Below are 18,706 nucleotides of genomic sequence, written 5' to 3'. Positions count from 1 at the left end.
GCGGGTGGTCCCTAAAACACAGCGCGCCGAACGGCAGACATCCAGCAGCGGGTGGTCCCTAAAACACACCGTGCCGAACTGCAGACAGACAGCAGCGGGTGGTCCCTAAAACACACCGCGCCGAACTGCAGATGAATGGCAGATCATCATTCGGTGCGTTGTGTGTGTGGTCCCTTAGGCCTATATTGTGTAGCCAAACTAAAGTGAACATTTTCAGTGTTTGTCAGAGAAACTAAAGTCCTCAACTTGATTCCCAGTGTACCTCCCTAGTCCCTATCAGACTCCCATCTTGCCAGACTGAAACAGAGACTAATTTGCTTGACTGGTGGACTTCCCTGGCTGCAAGCACTTTAAAGTGGGGGAGAGATTCAACTTTAGCTAAACAAACTTTCATGCACAAAGGTGTCACATATGAATCACATTTTAATTGCAGCTTCTCTGGGTATTTTTGGCAGGCAGAGCCCACCAGCAGTTGCAGTCAGAGTAGAGGTGTCTGCTGGGGTTAGCAGTGTAAATAATGGGATTCCCACACGCCTTGTTAAATTGTTCTGGCCCTTCACAGAACCTCTCACACAATCTACTTTAGGTATGTTACGCTTCATAGATACAGTGCATTCGGAAAGTATTCAGACACCTTGACTTTTTCCACATTTCGTTACGCTACAGCCTTATTCTAAAATGGATTAAATGAAAAATGTCTTCATTAACCTGTTGGGGGTAGGGGGCAGTATTTGCACGGCGGATAAAAAACGTACCCGATTTAATCTGGTTATTACTACTGCCCAGAAACTAGGATATGCATATAATTATTGGCTTTGGATAGAAAACACCCTAACGTTTCTAAAACTGTTTGAATGGTGTCTGTGAGTATAACAGAACTCATATGTCAGGCAAAAACCTGAGAAGATTCCTTACAGGAAGTGGCCTGTCTGACAACTTCTTGGGCTTCTTGACTCTCTTTATTGAAAACTTAGGATCTCTGCTGTAACGTGACACTTCCTACGGCTCCCATAGGCTCTCAGAAGGCGGGAAAAAGCTGAATGATGTCTTTGCAGCCCCTGGCTGAAAAACATTAGCGCCTTTGGTAAGTGGTCTATCAGAGGACAATGAGACTGAGGCGCGTGCATGAGGCGACCCCATGTTTTTATTTTCTCTCTCTTTGAACGTAAACACGGTTTCTCGGTCGGAATATTATCGCTTTTTTACGAGAAAAATGGCATAAAAATGTATTTTAAACAGCGGTTGACATGCTTCGATGTACGGTAATGGAATATTTAGATTTTTTTTGTCACGAAACGCGTCGGGCGCGTCACCCTTCTTTACCCTTCAGATAGTGTCTTGAACGCACGAACAAAACAGAGGATATTTGAACATAACTATGGATTATTTTGAACCAAACCAACATTTGTTATTGAAGTAGAAGTCCTGGGAGTGCATTCTGACGAAGAACAGCAAAGGTAATCAAACTTTTCTAATAGTAAATCTGACTTTGGTGAGGGCTAAACTTGGTGGGTGTCTAAATAGCTAGCCCGTGATGGCTGGGCTATCTACTCAGAATATTGCAAAATGTGCTTTCACCGAAAAGCTATTTTAAAATCGGACATAGAGATTGCATAAAGGAGTTCTGTATCTATAATTCTTTAAATAATTGTTATGTTTTTTGTCAACGTTTATCGTGAGTAATTTAGTAAATTCACCGGAAGTTTGCGGTGGGTATGCTAGTTCTGAACGTCACATGCTAATGTAAAAAGCTGTTTTTTTATATAAATATGAACTTGATTGAACAAAACATGCATGTATTGTATAACATAATGTCCTAGGATTGTCATCTGATGAAGATCATCAAAGGTTAGTGCTGCATTTAGCTGTGGTTTGGGTTTATGTGACATTATACGCTAGCTTGAAAAATGGGTGTCTGATTATTTCTGGCTGGGTACTCTGCTGACATAATCTAATGTTTTGCTTTCGTTGTAAAGCCTTTTTGAAATCGGACAGTGTGGTTAGATTAACGAGAGTCTTGTCTTTAAAATTGTGTAAAATAGTCATATGTTTGAGAAATTGAAGTAATAGCATTTCTAAGGTATTTGAATAACGCGCCACGGGATTCCACTGGCTGTTGAGTAGGTGGGACGATTTCGTCCCACCTAGCCCAGAGAGGCTAATTTACACACAACACCCCATAATGATAATGCAAAAAAAGGGTTTTAGAAATGTGTGCATCCTGTTTCCATTGATCATCCTTGATATGTTTCTACAACTTGGGAGTCCACCTCTGGTAAATTCAATTGACTGGACATGATTTGGAAAGGCACACACCTATCTATATAAGGTTCCACAGTTGGCAGTGCATGTCAGAGCAAAAACCATGCTATGGGGCATTGATGGTCCCCAAGAACACAGTGGCCTCCATCATTATTAAATGGAAGAAGTTTTGAACCACCAAGACTCTTGCTAGGGCTGGCCGCCCGGCCAAACTGAGCAATAAGGGGGAGAAGGGCCTTGGTCAGGGAGGTGACCAAGAACCCTATGGTCACTCTGACAGAGCTCTAGAGTTCCTCTGAGGAGATGGGAGATGGTTGTCAACAACTACAGACCAGTATCCCTTCTTTCTTTTCTCTCCAAAACTCTTGAACGTGCCGTCCTTGGCCAGCTCTCTTGCTATCTCTCTCAGAATGACCTTCTTGATCCAAATCAGTCAGGTTTCAAGACTGGTCACTCAACTGAGACTGCTCTTCTCTGTGTCACGGAGGCTCTCCGCACTGCTAAAGCTAACTCTCTCTCCTCTGCTCTCATCCTTCTAGACCTATCTGCTGCCTTTGATACTGTGAACCACCAGATCCTCCTCTCCACCCTCTCCGAGTTGGGCATCTCCGGCACGGCCCACGCTTGGATTGCGTCCTACCTGACAGGTCGCTCCTACCAGGTGGCGTAGCGAGAATCTGTCTCCGCACCACGTGCTCTCACCACTGGTGTCCCCCAGGGCTCTGTTCTAGGCCCTCTCCTATTCTCGCTATACACCAAGTCACTTGGCTCTGTCATATCCTCACATGGTCTCTCCTATCATTGCTATGCAGACGACACACAATTCATTTTCTCCTTTCCCCCTTCTGATAACCAGGTGGCGAATCGCATCTCTGCATGTCTGGCAGACATATCAGTGTGGATGACGGATCACCACCTCAAGCTGAACCTCGGCAAGACGGAGCTGCTTTTCCTCCAGAGGAAGGACTGCCCGTTCCATGATCTCGCCATCACGGTTGACAACTCCATTGTGTCCTCCTCCCAGAGTTCTAAGAACCTTGGCGTGACCCTGGACAACACCCTGTCGTTCTCCACTAACATCAAGGCAGTGACCCGATCCTGTAGGTTCATGCTCTACAACATTCGCAGAGTACGACCCTGCCTCACACAGGAAGCGGCGCAGGTCCTAATCCAGGCACTTGTCATCTCCCGTCTGGATTACTGCAACTCGCTGTTGGCTGGGCTCCCTGCCTGTGCCATTAAACCCCTACAACTCATCCAGAACGCCGCAGCCCGTCTGGTGTTCAACCTTCAAGTTCTCTCACGTCACCCCGCTCCTCCGCTACCTCCACTGGCTTCCAGTTGAAGCTCGCATCCGCTACAAGACCATGGTGCTTGCCTACGGAGCCGTGAGGGGAACGGCACCTCCGTACCTTCAGGCTCTGATCAGTCCCTACTCCCAAACGAGGGCACTGCGCTCATCCACCGCTGGCCTGCTGGCCCCCCTATTTCTGAGGAAGCACAGTTCCCGCTCAGCCCAGTCCAAACTGTTCACTGCTCTGGCACCCCTATGGTGGAACAAGCTCCCTCACGACGCCAGGACAGCGGAGTCAATCACCACCTTCCAGAGACACCTGAAACCCCACCTCTTTAAGGAATACCTAGGATAGGATAAAGTAATCCTTCTAATCCCCCCCCAAAAAAAATATTTAGATGCACTATTGTAAAGTGGTTGTTCCACTGGATATCATAAGGTGAATGCACCAATTTGTAAGTCGCTCTGGATAAGAGCGTCTGCTAAATGACTTAAATGTAAATGTAAAATGTAAATGGTTGTCCTTCTGGAACAATCTCCACAGCACTCTACCAATCAGGCCTTTATGGTAGAGTGGTCAGACGGAAGCCACTCCAGTAAAAGGCACAACAGCCAGGCTTAGAGTTTGCCAAAAGGCACCTAAAGGACTCTCAAACCATGAGAAACAAGATTATCTGGTCTGATGAAACCAAGATTGAACGCTTTGGACGATGAAGCATGGTGGTGGCAGCATCATGCTGTGGGGATGTTATTCAGTGGCAGGTTTAGTTTTTTATTAGGATCCCCATTAGCTGTTGCAAAAGCAGCAGCTACTCTTCCTGGGGTCCACACAAAACATAATACAGATCATCAATAGAAAAGAACAGCTCAAGGACAGAACTACAGGGACTGGGAGACTAGTCAGGATCGAGGGAAAGATTAACGGAGCAAAGTACAGAGAGATCCTTGATGAAAACCTGGTCCAGAGTTCTCAGGACCTCAGACTGAGCCAAAGGTTCACCTTCCAATAGGACAACGACCCTAAGCAAACAGCCAAGACAACACAGGAGTGGCTTCAAGGACAAGTCTTTGAATGTCCTTGAGTGGCTCAGGCAGTGCCCGGACTTGAACCCGATCGAACATCTCTGGAGAGACCTGTCATTATGGGGTATTGTGTGTAGATTGATGAGGGGGAAAAAAACGATTTAATCCATTTTAGAATAAGGCTGTAACTTAACAAAATGTGGAAAAAGTAAAGGGGTCTGAATACTTTCCGAAGTCACTGGATATAAATGCATCACTGGCACAGTAGAGCGGTACAGAATCATGGGATTAAATAACAGGGTCAATCTGTGATTGGTATAACCATTTTTGCATATATAGCCAAAGATATTCTCGGGTCATAAACAGCCATCCTGAATATAAAGTCAAATCAGACTTTTTGTAACACATTTCTCGATGCTTTGATGAGAACAAGCCATAGGTTCACAAGGGATAATTGAGTGTGAGTTGAGCCTGTGAAATACATTATGGGGTCACGCTAGCACTTCACTTCCAGTTTAATACTTCAATACCACTAATGAGAATAAGGCAGGGGTTTTAATCACTAGTATAACGTCTCTGCCATGGTTCAACATCCAGTACTCCAGATGGTGCATAGTTCAGGTAGTACGAGCAGTGAGGGAGATTAGCCTAACTTCTGCTATAAGATCCAAATGATTTGGACAGACAGGCCACCTCTTGTTCAACACAACAAAATGGCCTGATCAGCTCAGTTGAGCCATAAATGAGGTTCTATTAGTTGTTTAGTGTAAAACAGACGTGCAAGCCAAGTCATTACAGTGCTTGAGGACTGCTGCTGCAACCAAAACTTTAGTCTTTTTCAAAGTTGAACACAGCTTGGTTGAAGACGCACTATGGAAATGTAGTTGCCAGTTGCAAACGCTATGCTTTTAGTCATGATGTTGACAGGAGTGCCCCTTTGTCCAATAAGATAAAAGGCAAAGTTCCATATAGGCCTCTTTAATGTTGGTAACTCCAGAGACCGATTGCTTTCTAATATTGGTCAATTGACAAGACGTTGGCATGTCATGTGACTGGAAGGGTACATAAATACTCCCCCAGACAGACACACAGGCTCACTTCTGATAAATCCTGTCATTTCCTGGAACAGTGCAGGAGTTTCCCCAATTATAAACAAGCTGTACGTATTGTAGACCACATGGAACTACAGCACTGTACAACATTCCACGCTTCCAAACATCAATAAATCACATCACACCCTGGCCTTTTGGACAAATCAAATACGTGCATTTGTGACATGCTCCGGATACAACAGGTGTAGATCCGCCATCAAATGCTTACTTACAAGCTTTTTCCACAAAATGAAGAGTTAAAAAGCAAGAAAATGTGTGAATAAAAATAGAAAATAGTAATGCAATAAATAACAGTAAGGAGGCTGTATACAAGTCAATGTGCAGGGGTACCAGGTAGTACAGGTAATATGTATATGTAGGCAGGGGTAAAACTGACTAGGCAATCAGGATAGATAAGAAACAGTAGCAGCAGCGCATGTGGAGAGTGTGTGACAACTACAGCGAATAACGTTTTAGGTTAAATAAACAAACAGAGCTAGATAAGAACGTTTTAGGTTAAATAAACAGGTTAAAAATAGATAGTATCCACACAGTAAATCAGGAGATTTCACAGTCTCCTTCTCTTGCCCTCTGATAATAAAAATAATACAACACGGAGAATAAAGGTTGACAGACCTTGAACAGATTACTACAATTCATTACAGATGCATTCTCTTTCCAGTATTAGCTTTAGACTGAAATAAAATACTGAGGGTAGATCTCGGTTTCCATCTCCATCCTTATCTATTTGTAGCAATGTGATTTACATTATGTTTGGTAAGCATTTTATTTGTTGCGGCCCCCAGGAACTGACAGGCAGTGAATACGATTTCCCCCCCACAGTAGTGATGCAGCTGCACATTGTGTCGGTTTGACGCTGGGCATCTGCAGCCTGCTGATGGGTGACAGCCCAACACAGGCAGGGCACATCATGGAGACAATGGAGAGACACATCATGGGCTCCATTTTTATTCTACAACAAATGCTTTTCCATTTCCCCACATTCATACCACGTGGTACAACTCAATATCCAAATTAAATTGTTATTATTATGAACCTCCAAATGCCTAGACAAGGAATTTATACACCAATTCAGCATACCACAAGGAAACAGGCAGCACTTGCTTTTATCACTTTTACAGCAACAGTTGATAGATGTGACCACTGTGTCATTGTCTACAGAGAATGGTAGCCAATAGGCTGACTGATAATTGAAGAGGGTCCTCTTGACCCCATTCAGGAAATAGCCAGGCTGAATCCCAAATAGCACTCTATTCACCAAATAGTGCACTACTTTTGACCAGATCTCTATTGGCCCTGGTCAAAAGTAGTGCACTATAAAAGGGAATAGGGTGCCATTTGTGATGCAGACCCAGCCCCAAGGTTATGTTTGCTCATAAAAAATATGTTCCCTGGAGTTACGCAAAACACATTCCATGGACCTGACTAGGCCGACTCAGAGCCGACAGTGAATATTTGCTCATCTCTGGAGAGAGACCCATGTCAGCTAAAGCACATAGCTTGCTGGCATATAGATTGGCCAACACCAAAGTCCAGGCAAATCCAGAGGGTCATTCTTAGTGTGGCTGACACCAAACTCAAAGTCCTCCTGTCTTAAGAGTCTGGAAAGGCTATTTTGATGTTGGCAGCACAATGCTTTGACAAATGAAGGGGATGTGCTTTTTTACTGATTGGTTCTTCTCAGTGTCTTTCTCACTCAAACCAACTTGGACAAAATAGTTTGACAACCTTGTTTGTAAGGCTTTTAAATCTCAACCGTTTATCTTTTCCAATGATGAAGACACGGAGGTCTCATGGTATGGTGGGGTCTGCAAAATAAGTCAACTTTGAGCATCTCTTGAATGTTTTGGCATACCCTATAGACACTTATACACATTGTACATCCATCTAAGTCCATTCCTCCTCTGAACTGCTAGTTGAATGGGTTCATGCAGGAATCTAACCATCACGTGACTGATGAATATGCAGAGAGAGAAGAGTATAAACCATGGTTTCCCCCAGCTGGCTCTGACTCATAAATCAGCAGCCAGCAACAACCTCTGCTAAACCCACCCATGGGGGTTACAACCTCAGCTAAACCCACCCATGGGGGTTACAACCTCAGCTAAACCCACCCATGGGGGTTACAACCTCAGCTAAACCCACCCATGGGGGTTACAACCTCTTTCAACTGTAAGAAAGACATCAATATTTAAAACCAGAGAACCGGGCCTCGGGACGAGACCCAGTCGTCCAACACATGATGCACCTAAATAGGCTTGAAGGACAAGAGAGGATAGTGATGCTGAGGGGCTGTGCTGCGTCTGGGCTCAGCAGCCATGAAGATGGAGAAATAAAATGGCAGTATGCACGGTGGGAAACCACCCCTCTCTGCGGCTCACTGGAACCACCCCTCTCTGCGGCTCACTGGAACCACCCCTCTCTGCGGCTCACTGGAACCACCCCTCTCTGCGGCTCACTGGAACCACCCCTCTCTGCGGCTCACTGGAACCACCCCTCTCTGCGGCTCACTGGAACCACCCCTCTCTGCGGCTCACTGGAACCACCCCTCTCTGCGGCTCACTGGAACCACCCCTCTCTGCGGCTCACTGGAACCACCCCTCTCTGCGGCTCACTGGAACCACCCCTCTCTGCGGCTCACTGGAACCACCCCTCTCTGCGGCTCACTGGAACCACCCCTCTCTGCGGCTCACTGGAACCACCCCTCTCTGCGGCTCACTGAAACCACCCCTATGTGCGGCTCACTGAAACCACCCCTATGTGCGGCTCACTGAAACCACCCCTATCTGCGGCTCACTGAAACCACCCCTATCTGCGGCTCACTGAAACCACCCCTATCTGCGGCTCACTGAAACCACCCCTATCTGCGGCTCACTGAAACCACCCCTCTCTGCGGCTCACTGAAACCACCCATCTCTGCGGCTCACTGAAACCACCGCTCTCTGCGGCTCACTGAAACCACCGCTCTCTGCAGCTCATTGAAACCACCCCTCTCTGCAGCTCATTGAAACCACCCCTCTATGCAGCTCATTGATCAAGATGAACGAGTGGCGTACCTCTGCTCTATGTGGCTGGGACATGCAGGTTGCGGCCCAAATAACACCCCATTTCCCTATGTACTGCACTACTTTAGACCAGGGCACATAGTAGTACACTACATAGGGATTATGAGACCATTAAGGAGGGAAACTCACCATCAAGAACAGAACAAACCCCGGATGGCAGCAGCGAGGGACAGATCTACAGTTACTAGGATGTCTAGGAGAGGAGGGATACCACAGGCAGGTAGAAAGCACACCCAGGGTCATAGAAAAATGTGATGGAGCATGCAATGAATAGTGTGTCAGATGGGCAGGGTATGACCTTTTGGAACAAGTCCCTAGAATCCATAAACACCCCCCAAGGAGGCATGTCTGTCCTTTCTGAAAGACAAGTGGCCTCTCAATTCTCGCTAGTTGTGCAGTTTCTAGTAAAGTATCAAGGCTATTATTGATAGGCAGAGGCTGTTCAACACAGTGGAGTTAATGACAGGACAGAAGATGTTCAACACAGTGGAGTTAATGACAGGACAGAAGATGTTCAACACAGTGGAGTTAATGACAGGGCAGAGGCTGTTCAACACAGTGGAGTTAATGAGGGGTTATGACAGCTGTTCAACACAGTGGAGTTAATGAGGGGTTATGACAGGACAGAGGCTGTTCAACACGGTGGAGTTAATGAGGGGTTAAGACAGCTGTTCAACACAGTGGAGTTAATAAGGGGTTATGACAGGACAGAGGCTGTTCAACACAGTGGAGTTAATGACAGGTTATGACAGGGCAGAGGCTGTTCAACACAGCGGAGTTAATGAGGGGTTATGACAGCTGTTCAACACAGTGGAGTTAATGAGGGGTTATGACAGGACAGAGGCTGTTCAACACAGTGGAGTTAATGACAGGTTACGACAGGGCAGAGGCTGTTCAACACAGTGGAGTTAATGAGGGGTTATGACAGCTGTTCAACACAGTGGAGTTAATGAGGGGTTATGACAGGACAGAGGCTGTTCAACACGGTGGAGTTAATGAGGGGTTATGACAGCTGTTCAACACAGTGGAGTTAATGAGGGGTTATGACAGGACAGAGGCTGTTCAACACAGTGGAATTAATGACAGGTTATGACAGGGCAGAAGATGTTCACGACAGGGGAGTTAATGACAGGTTATGACAGGACAGATGCTGTTCAACAGAGTGGAGTTATTGAAGGGTTATGACAGGGCGAGTCCCAGAGGACAGTAGCCTACCAAAGAAATGGAATCATTAGAACGGACACAGAACCTCTTCCCATTCTAGTGATTCCATTTCTATGTAGCCTAGCCAACAAATGGAGGTACCCTCCCTACTATTATCTCTACTACAGGTCCCATACTGTGTGCCACAGCCAACTATTATTATTAGAGAAAAAAATCATTACATGACAAATAATACCTGGTATTCTGTTAATGTAGCACATTGGGCCATATAGGGAAAGTGGATCTAGTTTTAATAGAATATAGCCTATGCATGATATGTTTTGTTACATAATTACATTAGGCCAACATGTATATGGAATAATTATATATTCTCAGCAAAGAGAACAGCTAAATGTCTAACTCTAAAGCTTTAATTTAGCTGTCAGTGAGAAGATAATTGCCTTGATATATCCTGGTAATTGTACTCTGGTCTGAATGTGGTGCCAGTCAAACTACTGCTGCCTCTGAGGAGAGAGAGAAGCCGAGGATCAATTTGTTCTGCCGGGACAAAAGAGTCCATGAAACGCCTGAGTGACAGATGAAATCACAACACAGACCATTCTGAAGGCTATTTTGTCAGAAGACAAATGACTGAGCAAGTGAATAGCAGTGCTGGGATCAATTGAAAATGAAGGCAGTCAATTCAGAAAGTGATTTTTAATTTAAAATTCAAAAATTGAGAAAAAAATTTGGAAATAAATAGCTTCTACTCAGTTTATTGAGAAGTCATTGAAAATAAATGCAGTTTTCCACATATTTAATTGTTATTGAAGTTTACTTCCTGAATCCGAATAGGCTACATAAACTGGGAATAGATAGAACAACTTCTAGTCCCAGCCATACCCTGCATACAGCACTGTAGCCTCCACATCAGGACAAATGAATGAGGCATGTTTATAGCCTACAGTTAGCAACACTGCATAAATCATTTTAGCAAAGGGGAGCTATTCACTTCATGGATAGCGTGTGTCTGTGGGGCGAGGAGCCAACTATGAGCGGACCAGGTGTGGTCACTGAACCTAAGCACAGATGTGGCAGGTGTTCAGAACAAAGGATCAAGCTCATTCTGTGACCTATTATGCTTAGACGTAACCTCAATAAAACTGACCACAATAACCAAAACGGGGGGAAAAAATGATTTTATAAGACAGTCTTAAAAAACAGAATGGAGCTTTCCAGTCTGGCAGAAGCTCTCCATTTAGTTATTTTTTTGAGCTCTGGCTTTTCTCTCTGCTTTTAAACTTTCTCTCCATGAAATTACGCTGACACGGCCGCATTTGCTTTATTTGTTAGAAATTTAAAAGCATCTCTAAAGCATTGGAGATAACGCAGAATCTGACTGTCCTTGAGCGTCTGTAGGAGGGGAGTTAAGTTAAGCTCAGTCCCATTTAGCATCAAACACCGTAAAGAGAATACAGGGTTCTTGGTGTGTAGGGTTGAGAGAGAGAGAGCAGGGCTGCGATCAGAGCAGTGTTCAGCAGGGAGACATTTGTATGAAATAGGGAGTTACTACCTGAACAGATTTACATGTCTTGTTGAACCGGGGGTGGGGGGGGTCTGGAAGGGAGAGGCTGGAAGGGAGAGGCTGGAAGGGAGAGGCTGGAAGGGAGAGGCTGGAAGGGAGGAAGGGAGAGGCTGGAAGGGAGAGGCTGGAAGGGAGGAAGGGGGAGGCTGGAAGGGAGAGGCTGGAAGGGAGAGGCTGGAAGCAGGAAAAAGGAGGGAGAGGGGCTTTAGTGTAGTCTGTGTGTGGCATTGTAATGGGCATCACGCATCATTACAGCACAGCCACTCCTCTGACCCAGAAACCCCTGCTTCAAAGACTCCAGAGGAAATGGGCTTGAAGAACAGCAGCCTGTCTGAGAAAAATCAAACTGAAGGAACAAAAGTTAAGTCACGTACATCTATTACTGATAAGACTCAGTAAGGTGAACGTATCTTATGAGTTACAATTTGATTGCTTTAAACTGTCATTGGCCTTTACTTGTCCTTCTGCAAAGTGCTTCTGGCAGAAGGAGATGAATGGAGTGTATGGGGATTCAGTAGCAATCTCCTCAGGATATACCCAAGACTTCTCTGTGATAACCTGACACTTGTAGACGAGTCTCGCCTGCAGCCGACTGCCTAGCTCTCCCCTCGAGCCAAGGAAGGTATATCCACCGGGCTTCTGGCTCTGCTCTGGGCTTAGCTAGCTAGAGCTGATAACTCCGCCAGATTAAACATGGCAGTGGAGTCGGTAGAGACTGCGGAGGAGGAGAACGTCCCTCTCCCTCTGTAATTACAGCAGACGAAGGAAGGCGTCCGTCTGTCACCTCACATGTCTGTGGGACGTGAGTAGTGGAACAATGAGGGAAGGAACATCCTCAGTCCTCACCATCACTATCAGCACACAGTGAAAAGTCAGACTGAATCCTTCTTTAACCTTGTAAAGACCCATGTAGGCTAACTACTTCAGTAACACATTTGACTGCCATGTGGGCTCAAATAAGTAAAGTGGACCAGACAAGTGTGGTTGAAGTGCGTGAGGGTCTGCACATGCATTAGGAATGGGTAAAAGTTATGTTATACAGGCCTCAGATTTTCCTGGAATAAAGTCAAAGCCTACAATTCCCTTATACATGTCTCCATTATAAAGCCCTCCACTGCAATACCACTAGAGCCCAAGATCTGTACTAGCCCTTCCTACATATTCTAGGTTATATCCATATAGGGAACTATCAAACAGACTGTTGATGATGGAACAGACCAAATCACAGTCAACAGCAAAGTTCACACAGGTTATGCAACTTACACTACAGGACAGAATGGGCACGTTCTCCCAAACCAAAGCAAATATATTTTGGAGGACAGTGTGTCCCTCCCTCCCTACCATAGACAGGTTTCTATTCCTCTTCGTCGGGAGAGGAGACGCTACATAAGACCTTTTGAGGGCTCCACCTTGACAACGCTCATTTAAGCTTCCATGTAAACTACATAAGACCTTTTGAGGGCTCCACCTTGACAACTCAGCTTCCATGTAAACTACATAAGACCTTTTGAGGGCTCCACCTTGACAACGCTCATTTAAGCTTCCATGTAAACTACATAAGACCTTTTGAGGGCTCCACCTTGACAACTCAGCTTCCATGTAAACTACATAAGACCTTTTGAGGGCTCCACCTTGACAACGCTCATTTAAGCTTCCATGTAAACTACATAAGACCTTTTGAGGGCTCCACCTTGACAACTCAGCTTCCATGTAAACTACATAAGACCTTTTGAGGGCTCCACCTTGAAAACGCTCATTTAAGCTTCCATGTAAACTACATAAGACCTTTCGAGGGCTCTACCTTGACATCTAAGCTTCCATGTAAACTACATAAGATGACTTGAGAAGTCAATGTTAAGACTTATTGATTTTTACCCACTCAGTGGTTAGAGTGTCCGCCCTGAGATTAAAAGGTTGGGAGTTCCATCCCCCACCGAGTCATAACAAAGACTGGGACCCAATGCATCTCTCCTTGGCACTCAGCATTAAGGAGATAGATTGGTGGTTCGGCCCTGCGCTAGACTAGTGTCCTGTCCAGGAGGTGTACTGGTACATCAAGCTGCCTCACTACAGAAACAGGAGATAGGCTCCTGCTCCTATGAGCCGTTACGACTCTCAAAAGCCAAGGCTCATGCAAGGCTACTTACTTATTAGGCAATGTAGGTCAGAACTCTGAATTGTTTTAAGAGAACAGAACGGTCTCTTCTTTAGAATCTTTCGTTGATGACATCAATTACCAAGTAACACATGATTGGAGTGCTCCTCCCTGCCCCATGACTGGATGACTCGGAGTCAGGACAGTGACTCACACTGCTGTGCTAACGCATCATTGACATCTGACACACAGCAGCTAAAGACAGTAAAAAACACCCACACTCAGCGTACTGACACTGTGACTCATACTAAGATTACTGTCACAATGTTTCAATCAATTAACGTGGTACTGGAATGCTTGGCTTAGGGACTTTCCAGAGAAAAGTAAAAGCTGTTTTTGAGGTCGCTAAATGAGTCACCTTCCATACAGAGATGCTATCTTCTTCAGAACAGAATGATGCGTCAGCACAAGACCTGTAGTAGAGCGGAGAACAGAGACAATACCGTTTCCCTCATGTAGTCAAGCGTAGCACGCGCTCCAGCAGGTATATCTCTCTGGTCACCCCCAAAGCCAATTCCTCCTTTGGCCATCTCTCCTTCCAGTTCTCTGCTGCCAATGACTGGAACGAACTACAAAAATCTCTAAAACTGGAAACACTTATCTCCCTCACTAGCTTTAAGCACCAGCTGTCAGAGCAGCTCACAGATCACTGCACCTGTACATAGCCCATCTATAATTTAGCCCATACAACTACCCTCTTCCCCTACTGTATTTATTTTATTTTGCTCCTTTGCACCCCATTATTTATATTTCTACTTTGCACTTTCTTCCACTGGAAATCTACCATTCCAGTGTTTTACTTGCTATATTGTATTTACTTTGCCACCATGGCCTTTTTTTGCCTTTACCTCCCTTATCTCACCTCATTTGCTCACATTGTATATAGACTTATGTTTGTACTATATTATTGACTGTATGTTTGTTTTACTCCATGTGTAACTCTGTGTTGTTGTATGTGTCAACTGCTATGCTTATCTTGGCCAGGTCGCAATTGTAAATGAGAACTTGTTCTCAACTTGCCTACCTGGTTAAATAAAGGTGAAATAAAATAAAAAAGTTATATTGGCCTAGTCAAAAGTTCAGAATAATAGGAAGTGAGGTTTATTACACAGAATGACGTTCCATAGTGTCAGTGTTTCCTAGGGATCCCAGTTGTGTTTTTCCTCTGTAGAGATGACAACCCAGAAAAGGCAGACTAAAGACAAGGAGTCTCTTACGTCAGCAGAGAGAGCTACAGCTACGTTCCTTCCTCCTTACGCAATCTGGGACCCAGTTCAAACAGAGGAAAGGGGGAAAGGGGGAGACCTAGTCAGTTGTACAACGGAATGCCTTCAACTGAAATGTGTCTTCCGCATTTAACCCAACCCCTTTAAATCAGAGAGAGCACCGAAGAAAAGCATTACTGACAGGGCATGGCACTACCGAAAGTCTCAGAGGGCTGGATCTGTTATAGAAGTGTTGAGGGATGCTAGTGACTACAGAATAGGCTCACAGGGCTGGATCTGCAATAGAAGTGTTGAGGGATGCTAGTGACTACAGAATAGTCTCAGAGGGCTGGATCTGCTATAGAAGTGTTGGTCTTCCCTGTGGCTCAGTTGGTAGAGCATGGTGTTTGCAATGCCAGCATGGTGTGTGCAACGCCAGGGTTGTGGGTTCGATTCCCACGGGGGGCCAGTACAAAAAAAAATTATGCATGAAATAAAATGTATGAAATGTATGCATTCACTACTGTAAGTCGCTCTGGATAAGAGCGTCTGCTAAATGACTAAAATGTAATGTAAATGGATGCTAGTGACTACAGAATAGTCTCAGAGGGCTGAATCTGCTATAGAAGTGTTGTGGGATGCTAGTGCTAAACTCCTAAATCAACCCCTAGTACATCCCCTACTCACTCCTGTAGATCTGAGGGGATTGAATAATGGGAACATGAGATGCAATGAGGGATCCCCTTAGGTGTCGTACTCATTTCAGAATAGATTAATGCTGACAAAACTGTCAGAATGTGACAAATCTCCTTGTCAAATCAAACAAAGAAACATCCTCCTGGAACAAATTCATAGCTCTCTTGCTAACAGATCAGAAGCTTAGATAGACAGAAGACCGTTAGCTATAGCAGAGACAGGATGAAATGGCAAATCTCCGCAAAGAGCCCTCGTCCAGGCAATAATCTCATCCCAAATGGCACCCCGTTCCCTACATAGTGCACCTCTTTTGATCAGAGCCCTAGGGACCCTGGTCAACGGTAGTGTACTATATAGGGAATAAGGTGACATTAGCGACACAAGCAGTGTCCGGTCATGACTAATGAGAAACTCCATGGACACGGCTCACAGTGTGCTCGGACAAATGCTGTGTAACTGGACAGAACCTTACAGAATGATCCTCCTCTGACTGACATCCCATTGCCGTCCCTGCCTTCTAATTGGCTCCCAGGGGAGAGGAGATTCAGGCCTTCACGCTGACCTTACAGCACACACAGAGCATGTGTCAAACCTATGTGAAATTAGTCACCCGCTCCCTCCCTACCTCTGACAGAATACCCTAGTCCTGGTCATACCTCAGTGCATCTGTTGGGGGAAAGTGATGCCTAGTCTATGGATTTGTTGGACTGGATGTACAAGAGAAACAGATGTGACAAATGGCAAAATGGGAGAGGATTGGAATGCTTCACATAGAGCAAAAAGCAGCCCCATGCTGTTAGTACACACTTTAATAATAATTTACTCTTTTTTTTATCTTGTCTCAACGCTTCAAATCCCCAACGGGCTCAGGAGAGGCGAAGGTCGAGTCATGTGTTCTCCGAAACATGACCTGCTAGACCACGCATCTTAACTCGGAAGCCAACTGCACCAATGTGTTGGAAGAAACACCGTTCAACTGACAACCGAGGTCAGCCTGCAGGAGCTCGGCCCGCCACAAGGAGTTGCTAGAGCGCGATGGGCCAAGTAAAGCCCCCCCGGGCCAAATCCTCCCCCTAACCCAGACGACATTGGGCCAATTGTGCACCGCCCTATGGGCATCCCAGTCACGGATGGTTGTGACACAGCCTGGGATCGAACCCGGGTCTGTTGTGACGCCTCAAGCACTGCAGCGCCTTAGACCGCTCACCACTCGGGAGGCCCTTTTAGTACATTTTAAAATGTTCTAAATTAAATAAGATTGCTAATATGGGTGATTCTTAATGGGACAATTGATGGGTACAACCATCCAACTAGTAGTAGTAATGGGACAATTGATGGGTACAACCATCCAACTAGTAGTAGTAGTAATAGTAGTAGTAGTAGGACAATTGATGGGTACAACCATCAAACTAGTAGTAATGGGACAATTGATGGGTACAACCATCCAACTAGTAGTAGTAGTAGTAGTAGTAGTAGTAGTAGTAGTAGTAATAATAGTGGTAGTAGTAGTAGTAGTAGTAGTGGGACAATTGATGGGTACAACCATCAAACTAGTAGTAATGGGACAATTGATGGGTACAACCCTTCCCTTCCGTCTTCAAGAGAGCGAGAGTTGCACCCCTTCTCAAAAAACCTACACTAGATCCCTCCGATGTCAACAACTACAGACCAGTATCCCTTCTTCCTTTTCTCTCCAAAACTCTTGAACGTGCTGTCCTTGGCCAGCTCTCCTGCTATCTCTCTCAGAATGACCTTCTTGATCCAAATCAGTCAGGTTTCAATGCTGGTCATTCAACTGAGACTGCTCTTCTCTGTGTCACGGAGGCTCTCCGCACTGCTAAAGCTAACTCTCTCTCCTCTGCTCTCATCCTTCTAGACCTATCTGCTGCCTTTGATACTGTGAACCATCAGATCCTCCTCTCCACCCTCTCCGAGTTGGGTATCGTCGGCGCGGCTCACTCTTGGATTGCGTCCTACCTGACAGGTCGCTCCTACCAGGTGGCGTGGCAAGAATCCGTCTCCGCACCACGTGCTCTCACCACTGGTGTCCCCCAGGGCTCAGTTCTAGGCCCTCTCCTATTCTCGCTATACACCAAGTCACTTGGCTCTGTCATATCCTCACATGGTCTCTCCTATCATTGCTACGCAGATGACACACAATTAATCTTCTCCTTTCCCCCTTCTGATAACCAGGTGGCGAATCGTATCTCTGCATGTCTGGCAGACATATCAGTGTGGATGACGGATCACCACCTCAAGCTGAACCTCGGCAAGACGGAGCTGCTCTTCCTCCTGGGGAAGGACTGCCCTTTCCATGATCTCGTCATCACGGTGGACAACTCCATTGTGTCCTCCTACCAGAGTGCTAAGAGCCTTGGCGTGACCCTGGACAACACCCTGTCGTTCTCCGCTAACATCAAGGCGGTGACCCGATCCTGTAGGTTCATGCTATACAACATTCGCAGAGTACGACCCTGTCTTACACAGGAAGCGGTGCAGGTCCTAATCCAGGCACTTGTCATCACCCATCTGGATTACTGCAACTCCCTGTTGGCGGGGCTCCCTGCCTGTGCCATTAAACCCCTACAACTCATCCAGAACGCCGCAACCCGTCTGGTGTTCAACCTTCCCAAGTTCTCTCACGTCACCCCACTCCTCCGCACACTCCACTGGCTTCCAGTTGAAGCTCGCATCTGCTACAAGACCATGGTGCTTGCCTACAGAGCTGTCAGGGGAACGGCACCTCCGTACCTTCAGGCTCTGATCAGGCCCTACACCCAAACAAGGGCACTGCGTTCATCCACCTCTGGCCTGCTGGCCCCCCTACCTCTGCGGAAGCACAGTTCCCGCTCAGCCCAGTCAAAACTGTTCGCTGCTCTGGCACCCCAATGGTGGAACAAGCTCCCTCACGACGCCAGGACAGCGGAGTCAATCACCACCTTCCGTAGACACCTGAAACCCCACCTCTTTAAGGAATACCTGGGATAGGATAAAGTAATCCTTCTAACCCCCCCCTTAAAAGATTTAGATGCACTATTGTAAAGTGGTTGTTCCACTGGATATCATAAGGTGAATGCACCAATTTGTAAGTCGCTCTGGATAAGAGCGTCTGCTAAATGACTTAAATGTAAATGTAAATTTCACGGATCAAATAAACATTTGTATA

General features: G+C 45.8%; 1 protein-coding gene across 1 annotated transcript in view; it reads right to left on the bottom strand.

Annotated features, from left to right (window-relative positions):
- pgcp (Plasma glutamate carboxypeptidase) overlaps window positions 1–18,706 on the bottom strand; it is a 33,288-nt gene that overhangs the window by 11,778 nt on the left and 2,804 nt on the right. The gene's annotated exons all lie outside the window — the stretch shown is intronic.

This window comes from Salmo salar, chromosome ssa02, assembly GCF_905237065.1.
Source record: "Salmo salar chromosome ssa02, Ssal_v3.1, whole genome shotgun sequence".
Taxonomy (NCBI): Eukaryota; Metazoa; Chordata; class Actinopteri; order Salmoniformes; family Salmonidae; genus Salmo; species Salmo salar.
Note: the sequence above shows the minus strand (reverse complement) of the source record. Positions and strands in the feature narration are given on the sequence as shown.